Source organism: Pan paniscus, chromosome X, assembly GCF_029289425.2.
Source record: "Pan paniscus chromosome X, NHGRI_mPanPan1-v2.0_pri, whole genome shotgun sequence".
NCBI classification, from domain to species: domain Eukaryota; kingdom Metazoa; phylum Chordata; class Mammalia; order Primates; family Hominidae; genus Pan; species Pan paniscus.
Genome location: NC_073272.2, coordinates 70,717,784 through 70,723,833, shown reverse-complemented (window position 1 = coordinate 70,723,833; position 6,050 = coordinate 70,717,784). Strand labels below are relative to the sequence as shown.

Genomic DNA, 6,050 nt, shown 5'->3' with positions numbered 1-6,050 from the left:
TATTTAGGCTTCTTTTATGTTTTATATTATTTTGTAATCCTGTGTTTACTTCTCTTTCTTTCTCATCTGTAAACTTTTGTTTTTTTTGAGACAGGGTCTTGCTGTCACCCAGGCTGGAGTGCAGTGGCACAACCACGGCTTACTGCAGCCTCAACCTCACTGCAGCTATTAACATTTATTTTTTCTTTTTTTTGGAGAGACGAGGTCTCACTATGCTGCCCAGGCTGGTCTTGAACTCCTGGTCTCAAGTGATTCTCCTGCTTGGGCCTCCCAAAATGCTGGGATTATTGGCCTGAGCCACTGCGCCCGGCCTGTAAACTTTTTTGAGTGTAGGGACATTTTTGTTTCATCCCTATATTTGCAGTGCCTGATGTATAGTAAATGCTCAGTAAATGTTTGATGAGCAAATTACACCACAATAAGTGTTCCAGCATTTCATTAAAAATGGTGGACTTCAGCCTGGGCAACATAGTGAGAGACCTCATCTCCACAGAAAATAAAAAGATTAGCTAGGCATGGCGGCATGTGCCTGTGGTTCCTGCTACTCAAGTGGCTGATGTAGGAGGATCGCTTGAGCCCAGGAGGTCGAGGTTGCAGTGCACTTCAGCCTAGGCAACAGAGCAACACCCTGTCTCAAACAACAACAAAAACAAAAAAACAAAACTTGTGGACTTGGGAATGGGGGATTGTGGGGGGAGGGGAAATGGGTGAAGAGGTGGAAATGGCTGGGGAATGGGTGGGGGCCTGGCGGGAGCAGGCAGCAGAGCTGGGTTCCCTGAGTTCTGTCAGGAGGAAGCCAGGCTGCACTTGCTGGGCAGTCGGAGGGGACAGGTGGCACCAGAAGGCAGTTGGACTTACCCTGTCGGTGACTGCGGCCTCTGCCCGTCCTGCCTTGCTGCAGGTGCCTTGGATGAGGCTGCCCCACATGCCCTGAATGATTTTTATAATCAGTGGATAAAGTGGGGAAAAATGTGGAATAACTTCAAATACAGGTAACAGAATGTCTTCAGTCATGAGGGAGGAAGCCGTAGTGAAAATCTGGATATGAACTCTGACAGATATTTGTCAAAAAGAAAAAACATCAATATAGGAGACTCAGCTGCTCGGCAACAAAGTAATCCCTTAAGAGAAAATGTTGCCTTACACCTGGCATGCCAGGCCCTTCAAAGAATTCTTCAAAGAGAAACCAACATTGTGCCACTGAAATCCCTCAAATTGTTGAAATAAGTATCAAAAAGGATAATGATTTTTTGTGTTACCCCAGGAACAAGACTTGCACGAAGAGATTCCTACTTTTGACATGCTCCATGGGGTGGGAAGAGAAACATTTCTGTTACAGTGACCCAGGATTCATTGGATACTGATAAAAAGTTTGGTAGAACTCAAAGTGGACTTCAAAGGAGAGAGAGGTGCTAAGCTCTGTACAGGACATGGACAATGTTTCCAGAAGAACTGTAGGGAAGTCGCTCTCTGAGACAGGTTGCAGGATACTGTGGGCTTGTGTTTTCCCATGAGAACTTACAACAAGCAGTCAAAGCCTCTCTTTTCCAATAAAAGAAAAATCTATTTTTCTGAATTAATGCTGGAGAAATGCCCTTTTCCTGCTGGCTCAGATTTAGCCCCCAAATGGCATTTGATTAAACAGCATACAGCTCCTGTGAGCCCACATTCAACATTTTTTGATGCATTTGATCCATCTTTGGGTTTTTTTTTTTCTTTTTTTTTGAGACGGAGTCTCAATCCATTGCCCAGGCTGGAGTGCAGTGGTGTAATCTTGGCTCACTACAACCTTGGCTCACTGCAACCTCTGCCTCCTGGGTTCAAGTGATTCTCCTGCCTCAGCCTCCTGAGTAGCTGGGATTACAGATGCCCGCCACCACGCCCAGCTAATTTTTGTGTATTTTAATAGAGACAGATTTTCGCCATGTTGGCCAGGTTGGTCTGGAACTCCTGACCTCAGGTGATCGGCACACCTCGGCCTCCCAAAGTGCTGGGATTACAGGCGTGAGCCACCTCACCCAGCCCCATATTTGGTTTCTACAGAAGATGAAGATAGTTTAGAGAGAGAAGACTGCTTAGTATTGAAGAAGGGGTTGATCCCCCTCCCGATGCACAAATGCATATGTTTGAAGCGACTGCACAGGTTAATCCATGAAATAAACTGGGACCAAAGTTAGCTCCTGGAACGACTGAAATAAGTGGGGACAGTTCTGCAGTTCCACATGCTAATTGTGACCTGAAAGAGGATACAGCCACCCAGTGTTTGCAGCCATGGAGGGCAGAAGCAGCATGAGGTACATGCCCATGTTAGCAGACAGGGAGCTTGGGAAGTCCACACACAGGCTGATTACAGATACTGCTTCAGACTACAGGGAATCCTTGTTATTGGAGAGTGATGGACCGTTATGAATCAGAAGCCCTTCTAGAAGGGAAATGTGAAGACACATTTTTGCTCAGGGATGCTGGGCAAAGGGACTGCCTCTTCTCTGTGAACTTCTGGGGCTACAACAGATCCTTGCAGGCCTGAATTGAGCAGTAATCACAACTTTGGTTTTGATGCCCATGACCCCTGTTTATTTCACTCCTCCACTGTATCAGGACTTTAAGAACATTATAGCAGCCATAAAAAAAGGATGAGTTCATGTCCTTTGCAGGGACATGGATGAAGCTGGAAACCATCATTCTCAGCAAACTTAACACAGGAACAGAAAACCAACCACCGCATGTTCTCACTCATAAGTGGGAGTTGAACAATGAGAACACATGGACACGGCGTGGGGGCTGTAAGGGGAACATCACACACCAGGGCCTGTCGGGGGGTGGGGAGCTAGGGGAGGGATAGCATTAGGAGAAATACCTAATGTAGATGATGGGTTGATGAGTGCAGCAAACCACCATGGCACATGTATACCTATGTAACAAACCTGTGTGTTCTGCACATGTATCCCAGCACTTAAAGTTTAATAGAAAAGAACATTATAAAGATCCCAGTTATTGCATGTTTTTTGAATTGTTGCTTACTATATTACTAGATAGGACTTTCCCTTTTAGCTGTAGTATATCTGTTGTACAGTAATCTGCAGGTGCACTACATATGATGGAATTAATGGGCTCCCTTTACCATCAATGTTACAAGATTTCTGAAAAGAGTATCTTTATAAACAAAAATTTAGGGTTCACTAGTGAGAACGAGAACCAGTCAAGGCAAAGTAAACTCTCCTGTCCCCAAAGGGTGTGAATCTCATCTGCTTTCATGTGCATCAGATGTATACCTATAGCAAGCACACATAACGGTGCTAGGTTTTTTCATACAGTATGTAAGCTTAGTGTTAGTATCTGTCAGATGCAACCTTCTGTTACTTATCCAGATAAACGTGGTGTCTAGTGGAACAACAGAGGATAGAACTACAGGTGTTCAGGCCGGGCACAGTGGCTCACACCCGTAATCCCAGCACTTTGGGAGGCTGAGGCAGGCAGGTCACTTGAGCTTAGGAGTTCGAGACCAGCCTGGGCAACGTGGTGAAACCCCATCTCTACTGAAAATACAAAAAATTATCTGGGTGTGGTGGCGGGCGCCTGTAATCCCAGCTACTGGGGAGGCTGAGTGGGAGAATTGCTGGAACCTGGGAGGCAGAGGTTGCAGTGAGCCAAGATTGCTCCACTGCACTCCAGTCTGGGAGACAGAGCGAGACTCTGTCAAAACAAAAACAAAAACAAACTACAGGTGTTGAGTAAGACTACAAAACAAGTTTGCCTATTTAGCGAACAGTTTGGTTTTTAATGGCTGTAGTAATTGAGTGAGGCAACTCTGGGGCATTTGCTGTGAAGAATTCTATTTCTTACTGAAGAACAAATTATTAATATCAGATGAGTATTTCAACAGTGTGACTAATGTTTGAAATTATTTTTTCTAAGAGTTTTTCTATAACCTTCCAAAAGTAGTGATGTTTATAATTACTATAAATCAAGCTTTAGAAGTCCAATACAAATAAAATAATGCCTTTCTTTTAGAAAAAAAAATGTAATTTTCTGGCCACAAGGGCATAGTGCATTTCACCTAAATGTTGATGTAGTTTATAGTCAGACTCTTTCTCTTCTGCAAAAGATACTGTTAAGTAAACCAGGTTTTCTAAATAGTCATTCTTAAGAGTTTGGACTTATAAAATTAGTAGCAGAATTTTATTTAAAGGCCCTAGGTATTAGGTTTTTTGTTTTTTTGTTTGTTTGTTTGTTTGTTGTTTAGATGGAGTCTTGCTCTGTTGCCCAGACTGGAGTGCAGTGGCACGATCTCAGCTCACTGCAACCTCTGCCTCCCAGGTTCAAGCGATTCTCCTGCCTCAGCCTCCCGAGTACCTGGGACTACAGGCGCTCGCCACCATGCCTGGCTAATTTTTTGTATTTTTAGTAGAGACGTGGTTTCACCGTGTTAGCCAGGATAGTCTTGACCTCCTGACCTCATGATCCGCCTGCCTCAGCCTCCTAAAGTGCTGGGATTACAGGCGTGAGCCACTGCACCCAGCCAGGTATTAGTTTTTAAGTGAGCGCTTTAACTTAAAACAGCTGCTGCAATATAGTCTTGCATATGATTTTTTAAAAAGTTGATGTGACCGGGCGCGGTGGCTCATGCCTGTAATCCCAGAACTTTGGGAGGCCAAAGCGGGCAGATCACCTGAGGTCAGGAGTTTGAGACCAGCCTGGCCAACATGGTGAAACCTCGTCTTTACTAAAAATACAAAAAATTAGCCGTGCGTGGTGGTGGGCGCCTGTAATCCCAGCTACTCCGGTGGCTGAGACAGGAGAATCGCTTGAACCTGGGAGGCGGAGGTTGCAGTGAGCCGAGATTGCACCATTGCACTCCAGCCAGGGCAACAAGAGTGAAACTTGGTGTCAAAAAAAAAAAAAAGTTGATGTGCAGTCTAATTGTTGTTTCATAAAAGTTGGATCTTCTCCTGTGCCCATAATGATTTTGTGAATCATGAAGAAAATGCGACTAGAAGATGCCCAAACAAATCAGATAATAGTAACTACAATGGTTGCTGATGTTAGATTATTGTTAAACTGTAATTACTAATTTGGATGGCAGTATTTATCTCTTTTTTGTAAACACTCATAGCTAAATTGCTTAAGTATAATTTACAGAATTTCAGTGTAATTTACTCTCAATGGAAAATCTGAAACATAAATTGCAGATTTGAAAGGTACTGTACAACCATTATATCTGTAAATAACTACTTAACACCTCTTTGTCACTTAGAATACTACTTGAGTGTAATACTACTTGAATACTACTGTGAATGTAATACTACTTGAGTGAGCTCTTTTGGAAGTTATATCAAGTTCTAGTGTTTGCTTCTTAGTAACTGAACTGAATGTACAGTTCTGTCCTAGACATTTTGCACTAAAGTGGCTGAATCCATTCTTGTGTCTTTTTGTTAATGTGTTCTGTACCACTGGTGAGTGCTCCATAGTTTCCTTACCTGCTGCTACAGAACGTTATTTTACATCCCTATGGCAATTGCCAAGGCTACAAAAAAGAAAAGCTTTATTTGTATGCCACACTAACTCTTTGACTGCTAATGCGTGTTTCTGCTTGCTGTGCCTTGTTATGGCTGCTTTTTTGTGCTAATAAAGTATGTTTGGTGTTCTCCTTGTATATCTACTGTTTTATACATTTGCAACAATTTCTTTTGTAAATGGAATGGTTTGGGGTTTTTTAAAATAAGCATTATCTAACAACCTACTATAGCTAATGTAGAATTACTGTACAGTCTCATATTGACTTATCAGAATAAGCTAACTCTAAGTTTAATGCTCTGCATCTTATCAATCATAATCACATATACTGTGGAGCAGTATCTGTAGTTACTGAAAATCATTGTACAGTTTAGATTATAACAAAAAACTGGCAGAAATAATAAATCTATTGATTTCTCTGCTTATGGGTGAAAGATCAAAACTATCAATGACATATTATAGTAAATGAGTATCTGTAACCTTCCACACATCAGAAGCAGATTAAATCAAGTCTTGTGAATTATTAATATATCAGT

The 6,050-nt window shown here is 42.5% G+C and overlaps 1 pseudogene; it reads left to right on the top strand.

Annotated features, from left to right (window-relative positions):
* The first annotated feature begins 1,029 nt into the window (after positions 1-1,029).
* On the top strand, positions 1,030-5,653 carry LOC100995991 (suppressor of cytokine signaling 5-like; annotated as a pseudogene).
* Positions 5,654-6,050: the final 397 nt, after the last annotated feature.